Source organism: Camelus bactrianus, chromosome 9 (assembly GCF_048773025.1).
Source record: "Camelus bactrianus isolate YW-2024 breed Bactrian camel chromosome 9, ASM4877302v1, whole genome shotgun sequence".
NCBI lineage: Eukaryota > Metazoa > Chordata > Mammalia > Artiodactyla > Camelidae > Camelus > Camelus bactrianus.
The window spans coordinates 41,129,280-41,150,353 of NC_133547.1; the positions used below are offsets into that span (position 1 = coordinate 41,129,280).

General features: G+C 42.2%; 1 long non-coding RNA gene across 4 annotated transcripts in view; it reads right to left on the reverse strand.

Annotated features, from left to right (window-relative positions):
• The window catches only part of LOC123614901 (uncharacterized), an 87,413-nt gene that overhangs the window by 24,286 nt on the left and 42,053 nt on the right, over positions 1-21,074 (reverse strand). For 2 of the 4 annotated variants that reach the window (XR_012509172.1, XR_006722391.2), the window contains 2 exons: positions 2,575-8,323; positions 229-752 (listed from right to left, as the gene is read on the reverse strand). This is a non-coding gene — a long non-coding RNA (uncharacterized LOC123614901). The remainder of the gene's footprint in view (positions 1-228; positions 753-2,574; positions 8,324-21,074) is intronic. The other 2 variants (XR_012509173.1, XR_012509171.1) reach the window with 2 other exon arrangements.

Here is a 21,074-nt window from a genome sequence, read left to right on the forward strand (position 1 = left end):
CTCATGTAGAGTAAACATCGACTCCACTAAAATTCTTCATTACAGAACCATCGGCATGCTTTAGTTTTCTAAATCAGAGCAAATCTGACTCTATGCCCCCAACCCACTGATGAGAAAACCAGTCTCAATCATTGTTAATGTTCCCTCCCTCTCCCCATCCACAGTAGATCTTACTCTTAGTCTAGACATTCAGGAGGTCTCATGGTCATTCCTGATGACCAAGCCTACCTGTTGCCGTAACGGCAGGTGGTTTGGCCGCTGCTCCACCCCTGGGTCCCAGGTTCCCGAGGTGAACCGTATGTATATCCTCAGTGCAGGTGAGAGCCGTCGCTGACCAACCAGCCATGCTGACATCCTTTGTGGTGGAGGAGCAGGAGACTGGGGATCACTGCAGACAGATAACTGGAGAGGATGGGCCACGCCGTCCTGGAGAAGGGCCCAGAACAATTTGAAATCTCCTAGATGAATGGGCAGCAGCCTTCCAGCTGTGGACATCTGTGGTTTCCTAACTTGATTCAGGCCTCAGGTTACTGACTTGGGCTTTGAAATAGTCTTTTATTTCCAGGCTTAAGTTACAGCTGAGCAGACAAGGTGACCTTGCAGGCTGCTGCCTCTGCAGGGGTGCTTGTGTGAGATTCCCAGCGGTTAGAAGAGGCTCTCCGGATGTCTCTCCTCCAAAGCCGCCCCTTGGCTTTCTCTCAGGCCTCGGGCTAGGCCTGGCTTTGTTCTCCTCCCGCTGCTGACTTGTTGTCCTGGGGCATGATAAAAAAAGCATTTTGTTCTAGCCAGTGTGGCCTCATTTGTGCAATCTTTGACCCTGTGGTATAAGGCAGTCCTGTCCCACCATCTGTGGGGCCCGGGGCTAGGGTACAAATGGAGGCCTGCATATCATATTTCTAAATATGTAAAAGAGCCAAGCATTAAAATCTGATTTATACTCTTTTTAAAAAACAGCTTTTTATTGTGGTATAATTTCCGTACAGTAAACATCACTCCCCAAGATGATTTATATACTCTTAACAAATATGATTTCACAATAACCTCAAAGGCTAGGTTTGAATAACACTTCTGTTTGCATAGTTAATCCTCATGGCTTCTGAAGGAGGCATATAAGCCCAATTTGCAGATGAGCTGACTGCGGCTTGGGGAACGTAAGATCATATATCTAAGTGGTGGCAGCACCAGCATTTCTGCAGAGGAGGGGCTTCGAGATGGCTACGTGATCCGGAGGACAGTGAGAGTGGGATGATGGGGATTTATTTCAAAGCTGCTCTGAATACTCCCTTACCACTGAGAAAACATCAGCTGTCCATGGGAGGCAACGGCGGTAGCAAGCACTGCTGGAGTCAAGGGGAGCTTAGTTCCCAAGGCCCCCTAAATCCTGCCCCAGAGCTCAGCTCTTCCTACTATAAGGTAGACCTGGTGTGGGGCACCTGTCTGGTTTTCCCCCTCTGGGTCGGTGTCCTTTGCTTCCTCTAGCTTTTGCATTCTTGAGAAGCAGAGGAGTGGAGTAATTAAGAGCCCACTGTGGAGTCAGAATGCCTGGGTTCACAGCCTGGCTTTGTCACTAACTTACTGGCTGTGTGACTTTGACCAAGTTATTTACCTTCTCTGTGCTCCAGTTTTCTCTGTAAAAATGGGCTTAATAAGAGTGCCTACTGCCAGAGACATGAGGGGCAAGTCAATACTTGCAAAGCATTTAGGTTAGTGTGTGACACATCAAAAACATTATTTGTGTTTGTTGGTACTTTGATTATCACAGACAGCTGCCCAACACATTAACTTGGACTTGCACAGAGCCCAGGAGTTCATCCGAGTTCTGTGTCTTGGGCTCCAAGCCCTTAACTCTATGGATTCCTCTCTCAAACCTGCTGTGAGGAGAGAACCATTGGCTTTGCCAGCATCCAGGGAAAGATTAAGGAGACTAGGGCCTCCTGTTTAGCTGGGATTGGAGAAGAACGCTCGTCAGCCTTTCCTTCACCCCAACCCCAGGCAAACCCCTTAAGGAAATGCTTCAAGGTTCTGCCAAAGAAGGATCCTATGTGAGTGTTGATGGGAGTGGGGGTGGGATGAGGGTCAGTAGAGCAGAAGAACCCAGGTCCCAGAGGCAGGCTGTCTCTGCTTGGATCTCAGCTCTGCTTCTGGGGTAGTTTATCTAAGTCCCTTAAATTTCAGTTTCCCTGGCCTGTAAAACACATGACAGTAACAGCATCTGCCTCAAAGTTTATTTTGAGGATTAAATGATTTAATCACCTGGCACATGGCAAGGGCTGAATAGCTGTTAGCTACATTACTTTCAAGACAGGTCCAATTCCAGTTAGTCTGTGCCTCAAGTTCTTGGCAGTCAATGACTAGGGTTCAGACGGAGGCCAACTGAGTCAAAGGCCTGGGAAGGGTCCAGGGAGACTGTGGATAACAGCCCCGGGTGTGCCATCATCAGCCCTCCATACTTGAATTGAAGTCTGTAGGCCCCACTCCTGTGTTCTCAGTGAACCCAGATTGCCCTTAAATGCATCTGGACTCAGAGTTCCCAAGGATCTGATCAGCATCTTTCAGAAGACCTTGAACACTCACCTGGTCGATCTCTAGGCAGGAGGTGTCACCATGCTTCCCTAGGCCGTGTGCCGGCAGGGTGACCAGCAGTGCCACCCGTCCCAACTGGGATTTCAGTCAGACCGGGAGGCTGGTGTCAATGCCAAAGGTAAAACCAGGCCCGCCGTGGAGGAGAGTGGGCCACGCCTTTGCTCCTCTCAGTGCCTTCTGGGGCTGAGTGACCCCGAGACATGGTCTGGACACCCGTGACGCGGCCTCATGGTGGACTTCCATTACATTCTGTCTGGATGGTTAGGCTGGGAGTGGAGCAGAGTGCGGGGAGGCAGGTCCTAAAGAGTCGTGATGCTCAGAGCCTCTATCCACAGGCAGTTTTGCAGCAGTCTTCTCTCTGATTTGTATGACTCCCCGGGCCTCGCTGCTTCTCCCGTCTGAATCAAAGCCTAATTAGAAATATCTACCCCTTCTCACCCTCTGTGAATTTCTTCCACCCTCTGTCAACCGGGCAACCTTCAGTTAAACAAAAGCAACCCTGCAGAGTGATGCTTTCTCACTCCAGACTTGGCAAAACCTCACAAACGTCTAGCCACTACGCGACATCGATTGCTACAAGGACCTGGAGGCTCAGAGATGTTAATGACTTGTTCATGGTCACTTCGCTCATGGTAGAGCTGGGCTGTGAACTGGGATAGCTCTGACTCAGGCCCAGAGCTTTTAACCAGTGGTTCAGATAAGATGATCCCTTGGCTGAGAGGAACCCCCAGTGATACTACAGACACAACGCTTCTCCTGAGAAAGGAGTCCGCTCCAGAACCTAAGGGGACCTTTTCTTGTTCTCTTCAGGTTGCAGAGTGCCCACCTCTTCCCTGGGTACCAGCATGGCCCCCATTGTCACTGAAGCTCCCAGTGGATTCTGTGCCGGAAAGTCCGACTGTCTCTATGCCAGCTCCACCAGCAAGCGTACTTCCTGCAGCTGCGTGGATGGGCACACCCCGCAGGAGGCTTGTCAGATGGGCCTGGTCTTTGACCCCAGCTGCTCTTCCTGTAACTGGGCTTAAGCCATCCATCCACTTGTTGGGTCCACTGGGGACTGTAGGACAGAAAGATGATTGAATGGAAGTTCTGCCTCAGAATGTCAAGTTGTCTATTTTGATTTATTGATTTATAAACCTGCGTGATACTCCCCTGCATGGAAAAGAGAAGCTCCACCTTTCCGTTCCCCAGAGGTCTCCAGCGGTTGGGGCTGGGAGAGAGGAGGGGCAGTGGCTGGGAACTCTCTGAGCATCTCTGGTACCCTGGGCCCCTCCTGAGGCAGGAGGGGAGAGGAAATAGGAGGCTTTAGGGGGCAAGAGACCTCAAATTCTTATTCTTACAGATATGTCTCCAAAGTGTCTTGCAGAAGGACCTAGAAAAGTGGCTGGATTCAGACATTTAATTCACTGCATCACCTCTTCAAGAATGCTTCCTTCACCAGGTTTACTCACCTCCCAGCTCCAGGGCTAAACAACCCAAGCAAGCAGTACTTGTGGTTTGAGGACAGAGCATGACGGCCACCTGCAGGATGGTCTACACACTCCACTTCCACGCTTACAAGGCTGGGAACAAGACCATCAGCACTGATTTCACAAGTGGCTCACTTAAAAAAATTAGGACATTGTCATCTTTATTATCACACCACAGCCAAATGTACCTTTCAATTCCCTTAGGGAAGGCACCAAGAAAATGGAAAGAAAAGGCACACTGCATCAGGGGTGGGAGGTCTTGGTCCTGCCATCTCCAGGACAGCACTGTCCCTGCTCTTTCTCTAACCACTTACCAAGCTGACGTTGCGGAGGAAGAGTGCTGCTCACCAGGCGAAGAACTGCTTCCACGCCAACCAGCTCATGTGGGGGTTCAGGCAGGGATGGGCCTGTGGATTATGCTGTCTTGATAAAACAGGCATAAATAAAAAGCAGAACCCCTGGAAGTTAATTTCCCTCCTCCCATCTCATCAGCTGGAATAGGAGCAAGGCTGTTTGTCTGGGATAGTCCTGGTGGTTAACTGTTGTTCCAGCCTCCCATTCATTTAGCAGTTTTACTGGTTTTAAAATTTTATTAATGTTTTGTTTTTATTTTTTACTAGTTGAATCAACGTTCTCTGGAATGCATTTGATACATCTCCACTTTATACTACTTCCACAATCATGGTCTGTACACAGTATTCTTACTTTGATACATGGTTAAATCTAAACGTTCACTAGTGATGACCCATCTCTCTTTTCCTGGCTCTTCTCTGACAAAGCTTAAATTACAGCCTCTTGCAATGACACTTGCAGGTGCTCACTGATACACTGATGTGTGCTGGGATGGAAGTGGACAGCTATCTCCTCTGGTCTGCAGGGCTGGTGGGGGAGGTACGGATACTGCTGCTCCTTGGTAGACTGGCCACCCTTGCTGTGGCCTGAACCATGGCCTGCGAGATGCACAAAGTCATCAGGCCACCGGTGGTGGGATCAGTGGGGAATGTGGGAAAATACAGGTTAGGAGTATGTGGAATATGAACATGGGCAGAGAAACCAAGCAATCCGACCACTGAACCTGTAGAGAGTAGTCTGAATGCTCTTGCTACGGAGTTTGTCATTGATTGTGGGGCCTAAATCTACAACCATTCATTTATGTTATTGTTGGACGACACTTTTTTACTTTGCAAGTAAATGCTTTTGACAGCACTGAGCTAAAAAAAAAAAAAGGTGAAGGGACTGTGTAATGAAAAATTAAGTACTGAATTTTCCAAGATTGAGATGAATCTATAACTTGCATAATATATTAGTCAACATTCCCTGTTCACCATGGGGCTGTTTGGTATTGCATGGAAACCAGAAGACAAATCTGCTGAGCAAGCATCAGCGTCTATTTCTAAAGTACTAATTATATGAAGAGGATTTTACCTAAATATGATGATTTAACAAAAGTAGTTGCCAAAGGTGTTTTTTATATCACTTGGTGAAGCATACATTTTCATTTAGGTAGATATAATGACAGGTGTGCCAAATTCATTTCTTTTTTTCTATTCTGTGTGTAAGTGTGTGTGCACACATATAAAAGTGAGGCTCTATTTGCAGAATACATTCACAGATTTTAAGTAATACCAAATTTATATCGATGTCATCAGATGCTTCAAATAAAAAATCAGATAAGTTAATTCTAAAAATGGCTGAATTTTTTTCACCCCAGCATGAAATCAAAGTAAAGCTTTCTTGTGGCTCATTTTGTCAAAGATGAAACATCTAATGTTATTGTAAATGCTACTGTAAATTCAGTAAAAAAAAGTTCTGCCTTGAAAATTAATTATTTTTTGTGGTCATAATATTTGTGGTGATAAATTGAAATATCGATGGAATACAACACTATGCAAAAACAATATTCTTTGTAAATTAAAAAACCTACAGAGCAGAGATGTCCTGGGAATTGGCTTAGACCACAAATCACTTATTAATGTGTCCAAAAAAACTGACATTCTATAATTCAAAATAAAATTGTAAAATTTTCAAATATTTTATATAGAGGAACTGACCAGTATCTTTTTTTAGGTAACGCTGGTACTGAGCACAAGAAATAGACATCAGTGTGGTAGCACAAGCTTTCTCTCTTAGTTGCCTATTGTCTATTGGATTTTAGAAATGTTTGGACCATTGAAAAATTACTCCCTAATTAATCCGAAGTGTTTCACAAAGGTATTGAACTTATAAAAAAATTATACACGTCTTCTAAGTTTTGGTTGCATTTTATTCCAAGTCATTTATATATATTTCATCAAAGTATTGAAAAAGAAGCTCTAAAACACTGTAACTTTTGATATTTTAATAAGTTAATATTATTAAAAAATTTATGCAAATAGGAAGACTCTGAAGGAGGCATTAAACAAATTAATTGAGAAGTGCTCAAATGCTATATAACGACACAATTTTGAATTTTAAAATTGCATTCTGAAATATTAATTTATGGGAAAGTGTGTTTATAGAGCTACTATTATTTTAGCTACAATTTTCAATAGGATACATTTATTGCTATATTAGTGTAGAAAGACGCTGAAAAGGCCTATAATGTTGTAGCATCTAAATTTGGAGAAACATTCAAAGGAGTCATAAAGGTATTTGTTGAAGAAACCTTCTCTGGATTGAAGCAAAATGGTAGTATCTGTAATATTTCAGTTAAAATATTTAAACATTTTAACAAAAAAATAGAATTGAGAATATCCCCCATTTAGCAGAATTTCCTCTGAATATCTGTAGAGAGTTTTTCCCAAATAAAAACCAATAGAAGGTGTTTATGAGGTGAATTGTTTCCCCCCCCCCCCCCAAGTTCATATGTTTAGGTGCTAACCAGCACCTCAGAATGTGACTGTATTTGGAGTCAGGGCCTTTACAGAGGTAACTGAGGTAAAAGGAGGCCAGTGGGGTGAATTATAATCCAATATGGTTGGTGCTTCTTTAAGAAGAGGAGATTAAGATACAGATACACACACACACACACAGAGGGAAGATCTTGTGAAGCCACAGGGGCATCTACAAGCCAAAGAGAGAGGCCTCAGGAGAAACCAACCCAGCAGACACCTTGATCTCAGACTCCTAGCCTCCAGAACTGTGAGGAAATGAACTTCTGCTGTTTAAGCCACCCAGTGTGTGGCGTTTTGCTATGACAGCCCTAGCGAACTAACACAGAAGGTATTGGCATCTCTGAAATGATTAACCACGAAAAGCAATTTTGGAAAACAGTTCAGGCAATATTATGGAAAAAATTAAAATTAAAAATAATAAAACCATGCTGAAAAAACTGTGTTCTTTAGAAAAATGTCAGCGACATCTTACTAGAGATATGGCTAAGAAACTGAAGTCTGTGAATATGTAGCAAGAATAATCTTTCAGAATTTTAAATTTTGATTTACTGTGCAGACACACATATTTATTTTTCAGAAAAATATATTTTTGAAAACAGTTTTAATAGAACTATTTGATAAGTCCATTTGCACAACAAAACACCAATCAAAAAATAAATATTTCAAAAATTACATGTTCCTAATGCCCTTTTCACTCTCAGATGTGCCTGGATTTGGATGATAAATTATGTGAAAGGACTCAGCACTGTTGATCAGACATTCCGTTGTATACTGAATGTTCTCATAAGTCAGCAGAAAAGAAGATCCCAGGTTTTCCTGAAGTGCTGACCCAGCCATTTTGTAAGTTAACTACAAAGAGAAAACTTGAACTTAATTTCTTGTGGATTTCACATATTTCACAACCATTAAAGCATCTCTGGCCCAGGGTACCCCCATCCCCGTGATCCCTGTGGCTTGCACTTCAGTCATTTGCACACGTGTCTGGATCGCTGTGTCATCTGCACACACCCTCCTCGTGGCTCCTTACCTCATTGCCCTGGCTCTGCCAGGAAGGAAGTCCCTTTTGGTATTCCCCCAGTCCTCACTCCAAGTCCTTTCCTGCTGCTTTAATTATTAACCGACATTTACACAGCACTCTGTGAACATCAACTCACTGGATTTTCATAAGGACTCCGTGAGGTAGTCATGGTGATTATTCCCACTTTACAGGAAGCTGGCACAGAGAGGCTGAGAGACCTGCGGAAGGTCATAGGGCTGGGAAATGCATTTCAAAGCTGGCAGTGTGGCTCCAGCGTCCCTGATCTTAACCCACACTCCCTGCTGCCCTTTAGCCCAACCACACCTGGAGGCCACTTCTCATTCCCGGCCGAGGCTCCAGTCTTCGGATCATACTCAGAACTGAGGGGAAAGCAGAGTGGAGCAGGTCAGGGCAGACTACCCAGTGTTTCAGGACTCCCTCCTCTGGCTTCAGCACACCCCATCCTGCACACCTTTATGCTGCCCTGGGCTGTCTGCTCGTCCTCCTAGTGAGGCACTGACCTCGAAGGCGGGACAGGGTGGCTGGACTGTGCTGACAGGTGGTGACCCACCCGCGCGTCGGGGGCGGGCCAGGCGGGGCGGTCCTTAAATCAACCGTCCACGTGCCACCGCACCTGCACCCCTGGGTAGAATGATCCGCCATGTGGGCGGGGCTGCGACAGCGACTGTCCCCCTTCCCCCTCCCCCAGAGACACTAGATCCTAGCCAGAGCCACCCCAAGCCGCCTCCCCTGCGAGCGCACTGGCTGGCACCGCGGCGCTCCTCCCGGATCCCCATCTCCTCCACCCCCGCTGTCGCGCAGGCGGCGCCGGGTTCCGCTGCCCCTACTTCCCGGCGAGGTCTGTCGGGGTGCAGGAGCGCAGAGCTGAGACGAAGGATGAAGGAGCCGAAATCTCCTCTGAGGGTGGTGAAGGGAGCGGGTTACTGGACAAGATGCGACCGGGTTGGGTGAGCCCAGCGAGGAAATCCCCACTCCTGCTCCGGAAGGAGGCAATTGAAGGTCAGATGACAGCACGGTGGCGGTATCAGTGCTCCAGGCCTCCTCCACTTCACAGCTTTGGCAGCGATCTGTGCCCCTCATCCACATCCACTGGCTGGGTGAGCCAATGCTAAAGACTGTCAATTTTTTTTTTTTTCAAAACCGCTGTAGGGACATCCAAAAATCCCTGAATTGGCTTGAGCTGTCGAGGCCAGAATCCAAGGTTGGAATCTTGGCTGGAGGGAGGGCCCTGTTCGGCCCCGGAAAATCACTAGGGAGATGAGGACCCTCTCAGGTGCAGGCCGCCTGTGGCTCACTCTGAGGGCTCCTAAAGCAACTTGGCACTGGCCGCTGGGGTTCCCCTCCCGTTCAGCCAACTTGGGCCACCACAGTCTATCCAGGGACATTCACCACTGTTCCCAGCAACATGGAGCAGGTGGACCACGCCCTGGGTATTTAAAATCTCTCGGCCAGAAGTTCTGGGTGCCCAGATGGAAGGCGGGCAAATCTGTGGTACTAGGCAACCAGACCTTGCCCATCATTCCTGCCCATTGACACCTGCTCCACTCTTGTTGGGCTGTGTCTAGTTCCTCACTCCATTACTCCATTTTTATTTTTTAACACCACTATCAGAATTATCTTCTGGATCTGACAGGTGGCTGTAGCATTTCACAAAATGTGTTCTGAACACCACCAGCATTTTGCAAGCTACTAAGGAATGAAACACATTTTGGGAAATGTATCCTATATTCATACTACATGTGGGCCACAAATTTGATTCTATATTTCTGGTCACCAATGAGAAATAGGAAAAGAAATGAGTTACACAATATATAATGTCCAGAAGATCAGAACAAACCAACAAGGCAAGTAACTGTTTTAGATTCTAAGACTGTTTCAGACTTCTCCCTGGGATTTTCATAAAGAGAACACTGTTTAATGTGAGGATGATCATCTTTCCAGTAAACATAAGGCCTACTTTATAGATGGATGCTCTCTACAACATCCCTCAAAAGAAAGGGAGGGTCTAAGTCCAAAATGCAATCAATCAAAGCAAACCTATCGAGAGCTTATAACATAAGAGCCAAATATGGGCTCTCTGCAGCCCTGGGCTGTCCAATACAGTAGCTACTTAGTCACAGGTGGCTACTGAGCATTTGAAATGTAACTAATCAAACTGAGATGATATTTATGTGTGAAATACACACCAGCTTTTGAAGACTCACGAAAGATAAAAAAAATGAACTATCTCAATAACTTCTACATAAATTATACAACTGAGTATTCAATGATGAAATGATATTATAGATAAGTTAAATCAAATAAACTATTATTGAATTAATTTCACTTTACTTTTCTAAATGTAGTTATTAAAAATTTTCAAGTTACAGATTCTCTGATGTAAATCTTACCAATGTTCTCCTAGGGTAGTCTACCCAGGCAATAGAAATAAAAGCAAAAATAAACAAATGGGACCTAATTAAACTTATAAGCTTTTGCATAGCAAAGGAAACCATAAGCAAAACAAAAAGACAACCTATGGGATGGGAGAAAATATTTGCAAATGATGTGATTGACAAATTTAATTTCCAGAATATATCAATAGTTCATACAACTTTTAACAAAACAACAAGCAACCCAATCCAAAAATGGGCAAAAGACCTAAACAAGTAATTCTCCAATGAAAACATACAGATGGACAACAGGCATATGAAAAAATGCTTAATATCACTAATTATCAGAGAAATGCAAATCAAAACTACAGTGAAGTATTACTTCACACCAGTCAGAGTGGCCATTATTTAAAAGCCCACAAGTGATAAATGCTGGAAAAGGTGTGTAGAAAAGGGAACCCTGCTACACTGTTGGTAAGAATGCAGTTTGGTGCAGCCATTATGGAAAACAGTTTGCAGATTCCTCAAAAAACAAAAAATAGACTTACCATATGATTCAGCAACCCCACTTCTGGGTGTATACCTGAAGGGAATTCTAATTTGAAAAGATACATGCACCCCAATGTCCACAGCAGCACTATATACAATAGCCAAGACGTGGAAACAACCTAAATGTACAACGACAAATGACTGGATAAAGAAGCTGTGATATATTTATACCATGGAATACTATTCAGCCATAAAAAGAATAAAATAATGCCATTTGAAGCAACATGGACAGACATGAAGATAGTCATTCTAAGTGAAGTCCAGAAAGAGAAAGAAAAATACCATATGATATCACTCATATGTGGAATCTAAAAAAAGAAAAAAGATGACACTAATGAACTCAACTATAAAACAGAAACAGACTTGCAGTCAGAGTAAACAATCTTATGGTTACCAGGGGGAAAAGATATGGGAAAGGATAAATTGGGAGTTAGAGATTTGCAAATATTAACTACTATATGTAAAAATAGATTTAAAAAATTTCTTTTGTATACCACAGGGAACTATATTCAATATCTTGTACTAACCTATAATGAAAATGAATATGAAAATGAATATATATATATTTATGTATATGTATGACTGAAACATTATGCTGTACACCAGAAATTGACACATTATAACTGAGTATACTTCAATAAAAAAAAATTTTCCAGTTACATGTGTGGCTCCCAAAATATTTCCACTGAACAGAGCTGCAATGTTTCTTAAACTATATACTATATAAAACTATGTAACAATACATATACACGACAAAAGGCTTCCATAGTTCAGTAATTTGGGAAACATTGTCTATTATATCCTCTTCTTGGTGCATTCTGTAGGACAGTAATGTGGAAAACCTGGGGGAGGATTTGATGAATTAAATATATTTGGGAAATGCCAAGTTAAGCATAGAGGACTTCTCAGGGCTCTCAGAATTATGAGAATTGTGATTTTCCAAGAGATGCTTCTTGAATGCAGCATTTCTCCAACATATTCAACCAAAGAACCTTTTTCGTCATGAATACAATACTCACTGACACAAAACTGAAGGACAGTTTAGGGAATTTGTTTTATTGCACATTGCTTTATTTCTCTTTGCAGATATTGCGTTTTTTACAAATTGAAGGCTTATGGCAACCCTGCATCAAGCAAGTCTATCAGTACAATTTTTCCAACAGCATTTTCTCTCTTTGAGTCCCTGTCTCACATTTTTAAAATTCTCATAATATTTCAAACTTTTTCATTATTATTATATGTGTTAAGGTCATTTGTGATCATTTATCTTTGATGTTACTATTGTAATTGTTTGGGGGTAGAGTGAACAGTGCCCATATTAGACAGCAAACTTAATAAATAAATGTTGCGTATGTTCTGACTACTCCACTGACTGGCTGTTCCCCCATCTCTCTCCTTTTCCTCAGGTCTCCCCCATTCCCTGAGAAACAACGATATTGAAATTAGGCCGATTAATAATCTTACAATGGCATCAGTGTTCAAGTGAAGGGGTCACACATCTCTACTTTAAATCAAAAGCTAGAAATGGTCAAGCTCAGTGCGGAAGGCATGTCGAAAGATAAGATATGCTGAAATCTAGGCCTCTTGCACCAAACAGTTAGCCAAGCTGTGAGTGCAAGGGAAACGTTCTCAAAGGAAATTAAAAGTGCTTCTCCAGGGAAGAGGAGTGATAAGAGAGCAAAATAGCCTTCTTGCTGATATGGAGAAAAATTTAACAGTCTAGATGGAAGATCAAAGCAGACACATTCCCTAAATCAAAGCCTAACCCAGAGCAAAGCCCAAACTCTCTTCAATTCTGTGAAGGCCAAGAGAGGTGAGGAAGCTGGGGAAGAAAAAGCTGAAGCTAGCAGAGGTTGGTTCATGAGGTCTAAGGAAAGAAGACATCCCCATAATGTAAAAGTGTGAGATAAAATTGCAATTCTGATGTAGAAGCTGCAGCAAGTTATCCAGAAGATCTGGCTAAGATAATTAATGATGTTCTAAACAACAGATTTCCAATGTAGATGAAACAGCCTTTCATTGAAAGAAGATGTCACTTAGGACTTTCAGAGCTAGAGAGGAGAAGCCTTCCTTCAAACCTTGAAAGGACAGGCTGACTCTCCAGTTAGGAGTTAATGCAGGTGGTGACTAAGTTGAAGCCAATGCTCATTTACCATTCTGAAAAATCCAAAGGCCCTTAAGAATTTACTTAATTTACCCTGCCTGTGTTCTATAAATGGAACAACAAAGCCTGGCTGACGGCATATCTGTTTCCAACATGATTTACTGAATATTTTAAGCCCACTGTTGAGAACTACTGCTCAGAAAGAAAGCGTCCTTCCAAAATATTACTGCTCACTGACAATGCACTTGGTACCCCAAGAGCTCTGATGGAGACATACAATGAGATTAATATTGTTTTTTGCCTCTTAACATCCATTCTGCAGCCAATGGATCAAGGAGTTAATTCTGCTCCCACACAGATACTAACTACTATATATAAAATGGATAAACAGCAAAGTCCTACTGTATAGCACAGAGAACTATATTTAATACCTTATAATAGCCTATAATGAAAAGGAATATTACAGAAACCTTAAAATCCCAACTCTTTATATCAGTTTAAAACACATTCTGATCCTACAAGGCATTATTCACTTCTATTTCGTTATGATACATATTATCTTATATTTTTACCTAATGCAAAATAAGTGAAAAAAGGGGTAATTTTGACTCTCAAGTCTTACAAGTTAAAAAATACATTTTGTGAGCTCCAGCTGCCATAGGTAGTGAGTCCTCTGATGGATCTGAGCAAAGTAAAACCTTCTGGAAAGGATTTGACATTCTAGATGCCATCAAGAGCATGCTGGGGGCAGCTGAAGCAGGTTAAACCCAGGGAAATATCACAGTGGGAAGGAGCCTGAACAGAGTGGAACCAAGCTAGGGTCACTTGAGATGCAGAAGCTTGGGAGAAAGAAGGAGGAATAAGAACAGGAAAAGGAATAGGAAGAAAATAGGTAAGAATTTGAGGGCAAAAAAACCAGAGTAGGCTACTCCTCTGTCTTTGCTTAAGGAGGGAGCTTTGCTCTTACAATGAATGAATGAATGCAAACAATAAATGAATGCAAAGTTAGTTCATGCTTATGCCTGTTAAAGAGACTATGACATGGCCAATTAGTTGCTTCACTATTCAAACAGAGTATAGCTCCACTGTACATAAACCATCTTGAATTATGTAAGCTGCTCTATAATGGAGCTTATTAATTTGGTTTCTGGGCTTGAGCCCAAGTTTTTCTTCTTGTAAATTGAAATCAAAACAGTATGGTTTCACTGTAAATAACGGGTTCTTAAATGGATTTGAACTTTGACAACGACCAATATCAACATTTACCTTAGAGGTAATCAGGATAAAGGAGAATCTGGTAAGTCACAGGAGAGGAGGAAGAGGAAAAGAAAGGCAGGCTGGATGAGGGAGTCTCTACACCGAGGCAAATGACCCAGCTCACTCCTCTCACTGGTAGGGAACTACCATCACTCTGTGCTTGTGAGCCACTATCACTTTGTTTTTTCGCCCCTGTAAAATTTTCTTTTACCTTCAAATTCCTAAATTTGAATTGACTGCTTTTGGCAGAAGTACAGGGACACAGTTCCTTCCCTGGTGATAGGTGTCCCACTGCCCTGCCATCTCCCTCTCTTCTTCAAGCCTATGATTCATGGCACTTTAATGGTCTTGTGAGTGGAGATGTAGGGAAGTGGGCTTCCAAGAGAAATACTGAGGCTTTATTAGCATCAATAGGTTGGGAGTCTACAGAGAGCATTAAAAGAATTCAAGGAGTAAAAGATAAGACAGGTTTCCTTCTGCAAGTGAAGCACTAGTTTACAGAAGCTGCTCTGTTTGCAAACATGTTCCTCCAGCTGCTCTCTGTTGCTTTAAGTTCTGCTCCTAGTTCTGAGAGCTGAGCTAAGTATGTATTCTTCTTAGGATAGACCACCATATTGTTCCTTTTTGTTTCTTCATAATTTAGAAACTCAGCTTGGCTCTCTGTCTTTCTACTTCAAACAAACCATATAAATTTTTAAAGGAAGTTTAAAATTCCCTAGTCATGCTTAAAGGATTGGAATCATTGGCCAAAAAAATCCTAAAGCTGAAACTGACTAGCTAGTGGTCTTAAAAATAAATGTTAACAATAAAAAATAACATGATAAGGCATCTGCATTGTGTCTTCTGCTCTGTTAAAGCATTTTCAAATCTGTCATCTTACTGAGTCTTTAAAACAAGTCTTCTCTGAAAGGTGGACAGAAAAGTTATTACCAGACCATTTCACAGACTAGTTAACTAAGGCAGAGATGAATCATGTTAACTTGTCCCAGGAAATATAGGGAGTTCGTGACAGAATTTAAATCTGAAGCCAGGACTCTTGAGTCCTACTGGATGGTTCATTTCCCTGGGGCGGGGTGGGGGGTGGGGTAAAGAGGGGATGATTACTCAAGAAGACAGCTCAAAGTGTTAGATAGACACACACCATCATCCTTTATGTTTCAGTTTCCAAATGAGCAAAATGGGAGTAATAATAATAATACCTAGCTCATAGGGTTTTAGTGAGGATCAATGAGTAAATTTAAATAAATTACTCATAGCAGTGGTTGGTACATAACAAATGCTAAGTAAGCATTAGTAATTGCTAATATTAGCAGGTAGAGGGGACTAGAATACATCTAAATCAGACATTCCCAGCTTTAAGGTTTCATCTCAGCAAAAGGCACTGATTTATAAGGTTTTTAATTTTCTCTCGGAGGGATGGAGCTACCTTAAAGAGATGCCTTCAGCCCTGAATTGCCTGCTAATTATAGGTTTGCTGCAATAAATAAGGTTCTCATGCAGATCCTCCCCTTCTCTTTGAGATTTAAACAGGAAAGTTATTTGGAAATCTGTGGTTTCTTAAGCAATCTATGATTCCACAGGGAGCTTTCTCTGTAAGAGTTCCTCACCCTCTTCCTCTGGGTAATAGGTTCTGCCTACCAACTGACATACTACTTCATCAGCTGGGCCCAGCGCTAGCCCGGTACGGGGTATTTCAAGACTGACAACATTGACCCCTGACCTATGCCTTTGCTGGGATATGGGACACGAAGTTCACATCATCGAAGGAAAGGATGGGACACTATCAAGTTTTCACTGGCCTGGAAAACAAGTAAGTGACAAAAGCGCTGAGATTCAAATTCTTTTCACTTTCGAGAGCAGTCTGAACAAAGTCTTCCACGGCAGCCTCCAGGCTGAAATTCCAAACAGGCCAGGAAGTAGCACACAGGTAACTTCCTAGCTTTCTTATTACTTCCAGTATGATGATGACTCTAACATAAGGGAAATTGCTGGCTCCCAGGAGGCAGTTGCCAATTGAAATATAGCTCCATTACCAAGGGGAATTTAGTGAAGTCCAAGTTCTTATGGACTCAGATGAAAACAATCTTCTACTTGGAAGGGACCCAAAGTTGGCACTGACGAAGCACTGGTGTCCTTAATCGGGGGTTTCACCTGAAGGGACATAATTAGAACTCTAGAGACAGTGAAACAGAGGAATCTTAGGTCATCTACCCCAGCCACTCTCACAATTTAGGAAATAAGGATGAGAATGAAGAAAACCAGCATGAGAGCCTGCATGAGACTTCTCCTGGCTTCTCAGTCACTCTAACAGCTAATGTTGAAATGACTTAATCTTTCTTTCCATTTGTTCTGACACAACTCTGCTTCTTTTCCCTCAGAAACAGTTGGATAAAAACTCTCCCAGATATTGACAACTGGGACTTTGGAACTGCTTCATAAATTTTTCAAGATGATTTTCTCTATTGATTTTACAACAAGGTATTGGGACCACTAAGGCCTCACCCTGCCTTCTTTGGGTCTCCCTTAGTTTGTATCACTGCCAGGGTTTCCACTCCTGAGGATTACCAGACTTCTGTTACCCTGGCCACCAAAGTTTGATGGGTCACCAGGAGTTTGATGGACTAGATTTTGGCTCCTGAAGGACCACTCCTTAGTATAAGCATCTCTTCACTATCCTGATGCAGGTGAACTGTGTTCCATGCTATTTTGACTGGGAAGCACACAACCAGTCTCCTGTGAAAGGTCGCTGAGGCCATATAGAAAACCTACCTCCCTGCAACCTCAGTTAGAGATGAAGGATCTGGACACTCCATTCCAGTGAGGATGCTGAAGAATGAAGGATGGGAGGGATTGATTTAATTCAAAGAGTAGTCATGGAAGTCAACTTAGAGTTAATATTCATAGACTTTCTCCTACATGGGTATAAGAAATGCAGGAAGCTTCTGAACAGGAGACCAAGTAGATCAAAAAACCCAAGCCGACGGTCACAGCCACAGTAGCTGCTGGCATCCCCAGTGTTCCATCTGGCTATGAGATTCCCCTACCTGTCCCAGTGAGTGATAACATGTCCTGTTACCCCTCTGTGCATCACTTATGAAAGAGACATTCACCCTCAGTCTGCTTGCTCTTCAGGGACCTTGTTTAGGTGGTTTTGGAAGTCTTATCTTTTGCCTGCATAGGAGTGGAAAATGACAAGCAGAAATGTTTTTAGATCCTTTACACCACCTTAGGTACCTGGACCATATCCATGTCATGACCCAGGACCTCCAGGTTCCTGGGAAAGCTACACTGGAGAGAACAGGCATCTCTACAAACACCCAACTGACACAGGAGGCAACGCCAACCTTAACATTGTGAGTTCCTGCACAGACCAAAATGCCGACCAGAGATGATGTCATAAATCACATGGAGATTTAAGGAGAAAAGATATCACAAAGTTAGCAATTTTCTCAAATGAGAAATTAGGCTATTACAATTAATTAACTAGTTTCCATTTACTAAAAATTCACCAACATATTAATACTCTACTGACAATTTTATCAGATAAGAAACAAGATTAACAACCAGTGTTTTCTTTTAATAAAAGAAAATAGAGTACCATTACTTATTTTTTTCAATAAATTACAGGCTATTTCTCCCACTTTTCTTCTCTTTTTGTTCCCCTTCTGCCTTGTCTATTTTCTACCATTCTAATCTTTTGCACATGTATGCCATACAGAATTTCAGCCATTCACCAATGAATCATACGAGAAAAATCATACAAAAAACCTCTCAGTCCTTCTCTCATACATTTTTGGTGGGAAGGGCATATATAAAGCCTACATATTGGTATGTTGTTAAGAGAAATTTGTTAAGCTAGAGACACACCACTTCAACAGAGATAGATCAATGATGCTATAAAATATGTTGCAAATACTTTGTACAGTAGGTACAATCACACCAAAAAAGCTTAGTTAATACCTAATTACTAGGCCATCAGCTGGATGGGGCCTCTTGCTAACCTGCTACCCTTGCAGGATTACACCAAGAGCTACTGGAAGGACAATGAGGCCCCAGCTGAGAAGCTCATGGTTGGATTCCCAGCCTCTGGACATACCAGCATCCTGAGCAACCCTCCAAACATGAAATTCATGCTCCTACCACTGGCCTTGGCCTTCCTGGGCCCTGTACTAGGCAGTCTGGGTTCTGGGCCTACTATGTGGTAAGCTCCTAGAAATTTTAGAGCCAGAAGGAAAGATGTCTTTTTATTGGTCCATAGATTTAACAATATAAACAATATTCAACACTTTTTGGTTCATTTATCTAACAGGTGAGGCTCAAGGTGGATGCTCATGGCTATTTGGAAGGGAGGCTAGATGAGCACTCATGTTGACTACTTTGGTTGGACACCCACTAAGGGCCCATTTAGGCTGGATTCAGAGACAGTAGGAAAAAAGAAATGTCATCAATGAGAGTATATCAATTTATAGATACTTCTAACCTACTGCCAGGCTATTCTTTGATTTAAGAGCTTCTCCCCATACTTAAAAAAAAAAACAAACCCCAAAAATGACAAAGAATCAAAATCCTAAGTGAACTGAGAAATTTTCTGATAGAACTCTAGGCTTTCCTTTTCAGGTAGCTTTCATGTATCCCTTCTCTACTTCCCCTTCCCCCGGCCCTTTTACCTCTGCTAGATTGACACTTTGCCTACGTCTTGGTAGCATGGACAACCTAGGCATGCAGAGGAGTTAACGTCATCCTTGGAGGAGAGGGGACCATGCTGTTTCCACCTTTCTTCCCTGGATGGTCTAAGAATACATTTTGGACTTCTAGACAGTTTCAAGGGATTGAGCATTTAGCTGCCCCAGCAGGGGCCAACTTGAGAATATATTTTTGTATTGACCCTGCCTTCTTCCCTGTTTCACCCTCCATAGTTTACTCTTAATCTCTGAATTCCACTTCCAAATAAGTTACTCTCACATGAGCTGTTTCCAGGTAAACTTAACCTTAGGTAGCAGGCCTTGCTCCATTGGGTTCTGGCATTGAATATTGCTACGGGGATGTTCGAGGTCAGTGGGTACTCACTACCCCTTTATCAACCCATCCTTTAAATCATTTGATACTTTTTTCCTTCTGGTGCCTGAAGAATTACTTTCTTATTCTTGAAGTTTAATAATCTAACTAGGATATGATGGTTATGATGGTTCTTTATCAATTTCTCCTTGGAAGACAGTTGAGAGATAAGGGTTAAGTTAACTGATGCCCTACAAGCTGGCTTCCTGGAGAGAAATTTGACCTGTTGCCTCTGGAAACCAACTAGCGCTGCCTAGGGTTTAATTCAATCTACCTTGTCAGAGAGCTGACATGGTGGATCAGGACCTCTGCCAAGTTTCCACCAAGAAGTTGTGCTGTAATCACAAGGGTCAGATCACCAGGAAGGCCAATTGTTCTCCCAGACTATGACTGCTGAAATAGTGGGTAGAGCTGAAAGCCAATGTTGTGTAACACTGTACTGCTGTTAGAAATTATACCCTAATCTCAGTAGAAAGAGTTTGGTCTTTATAAATTAAGAAGCTTAAAAACTCAAAGGCCCAGGATCTCTCTTTTAGACCTCAATTTGCATTCTGATAGGTTGTCGTGTGCTGCCTGAGAATAGGATCATCTTCGGAAGGAGGATTAAGGCATCTTAACTGCTTTAATTCCTGGGTTTCCCACTAGTAAAAAACAATTCCAGAAAGCCTAGTTTGCATGCTTCTTGATTAATCATGCTTAATTGCTTGAAAGTGGTGCAGGGAGCTGGATGTCAGACTTGGGGCATCTCCATGGACTTCTACTAACTTGTTGCCAGAGGGATGAATACAACTGGACTGATCACTTAGTGAGCAAAACAGAGAGAATATTAGGGAATAGCATACCCAGAATGCATTAGCAATCCCTTATCTCCAGTTTCTCTTTCATGTTTTCAGTTAACTGTTGTCAAGCATGGTCTGAAAATATTAAATGGAAAATTCCAGAAATAAACAATTCATAAATTTTAAGTTGTGTGCCATTCTGAATAGTGTGATGAAATCTTGAGCCATCCCTCTTTGTTCTGTTAAGATCCCCAACCACTGACATTGTCTGCTCCTCACATCCAACCATGGACATTGTCATGGCTTGGGATCCAGGATCACCCAAAGCAGATGACCCACCTTGTGAGATATATTCAGAAGGTCAATAGTGGTCTAATGCTATGTCATTCACCTCACTTTATCTCATCAAGTAGACATGTTGTCATCTCACATAATCACAAGAAGTGTGAACACAATACCATAAGTTATTTTGGGAGAGACCATATTTGCATAACTTTTATTATAGCATATTGTTATAATTGCTCTATTTTATTATTAGTTAATGTTGTTAATTTCTTGCTGTGCCTAATTTATAAATTAACTTTATCATAGGTATGAATGTATAGGGAAAAATTAGGATTTGGTACTATCGCGGTTTTAGGCATCCACTGGGGGTCTTGGAATGTGTCCGCTGTGGATAAGGGGGTTTACTGGACATGATTGTAAGGAATTCAAAATAATACCCCACTTCCATAAGATTGGAAGTAAATGATAAAATGGGGTAGCAATGGGGTATTGTCATAGTCAACAATTCCCTGGCACCTCCTGACCTGATGAGTTGGAAGTATTTGTTTTCTAACTGGAGATAACCTCCACATATTTTAAGCATTAAAGGGGTAATTATATTTATTATTGCAATGTCTGCTATGGGCAGAATTTTGTCCCTCAAAATTCATATCTTGAAGCTCTGACGCTCATGTGACTATATTATAGATAGGGCCTTTAAGAAGGTAAT